We start from the raw sequence: 1,355 nt of genomic DNA, 5'->3' as shown, positions 1-1,355 counted from the left end.
TGTCTGGAATCCGGGTCCATAAGGCTCTTCAGCTTGCATCTTCGACACGGACATCTTATCTCCGTCTCATTCTTTTGAAGCATCTCGGCCTTCGCGAAGCTGAAAAACCTATTCATGATGCCTTTGGTCATCGTGCGGACCATGGTTGCCTGCGGGGTAGAGCAAAACGATATTTTAGAACCAAAAAAAATTTGGCATGACTTTGCCTAAAAATAGGACCAAAAAGAATGCATAGTGCCAAATTCTCACCGAAACAGAAATGAATCAACATTCCGGCAAAATATTGGCAACTATCACATTTCAAATACCGGTACCTGCAAACACAAACATATGCAACACCACAAACATACGTAGATCTAGGCCATAAAAAGTGTGTACGTTGTTGGAGGGAGAAAAAAGTAGATCTAGAACATAAAGAAAGCTTTCCCCTTACTTACCTATCAAAAAAGGAAATTTAACCACTTAATTTGGGTGAATCTATGGTGCAAATAAGGTGAGGAGGAGGAGGCAGCCAAGACCAAGCTTGGTAGAGGTGGAGAGAATGAAGTGGGGAAAGTGAGTGTGGTAGGTGGCTGTAAAAAATATCTAGCTGCTCTCAGGTTACCAATGGCACACCTCCTAAGAATATGCCATTGGTAACCAGGGTTACTAATGGCGCACCTGGTGTGTGGTACGCCATTACTAGTTTTGAAAAAAAAATATTAGTAGTGGCGCACCAAACCATGGTGCGCCACTGGTAAGTCTGGGGAGGGGGTGTGCCCAGGAGAAACTTAGCGATGGCGCACCACACACAAGGTGCGCCATTAGTAATATGGACATTAGTGGCGCACCCATGTGTGGTGCGCCACTGCCATTTAGCAGTGGTGCACAGTGCACCACTAATGTCTATATTAGCTATAGCCCTTTTTCTAGTAGTGCCTTCTCTTCAACTTTGTAGCTAACTCCCTCTCCCACATTCTGACTCGGGTTGTGGCAGGTGGTCATATTACCCCTGTCAGCTCCCACCTTGCCCCTAATGGAATCTCCCACCTCCAATATGCGGACGCTACCATCATAATGGTTGAACTGAATGATGATAGTATAACTCACTTGAAGTTCCTTCTCCTCTGCTTTGAAGCTCTCTCTGGTCTCAAGATCAATTTTGCCAAGAGTGAAGTCATTTTACTGGGGTCTCGGACGTTGAGGCCCAAAGATTTGCTCATCTCCTAAATTGCTCCCTAGGCTCTTTCCCCTTCAAGTATCTTGGCCTATCGATTTCCCCTCACAAGTTGCTGGCTAAGGATTTCGCTCCGATTGTTTCTAAGGTAGGCAACCGGGTCCTGCTGTGGAGAGGTCGCTACAATACTCAAGCTGGC

Source organism: Triticum urartu, unplaced genomic scaffold, assembly GCF_003073215.2.
Source record: "Triticum urartu cultivar G1812 unplaced genomic scaffold, Tu2.1 TuUngrouped_contig_5149, whole genome shotgun sequence".
Lineage (NCBI taxonomy): Eukaryota > Viridiplantae > Streptophyta > Magnoliopsida > Poales > Poaceae > Triticum > Triticum urartu.
The sequence above is the reverse complement of the archived record's forward strand: the minus strand, read 5'-3'. Positions refer to the sequence as shown.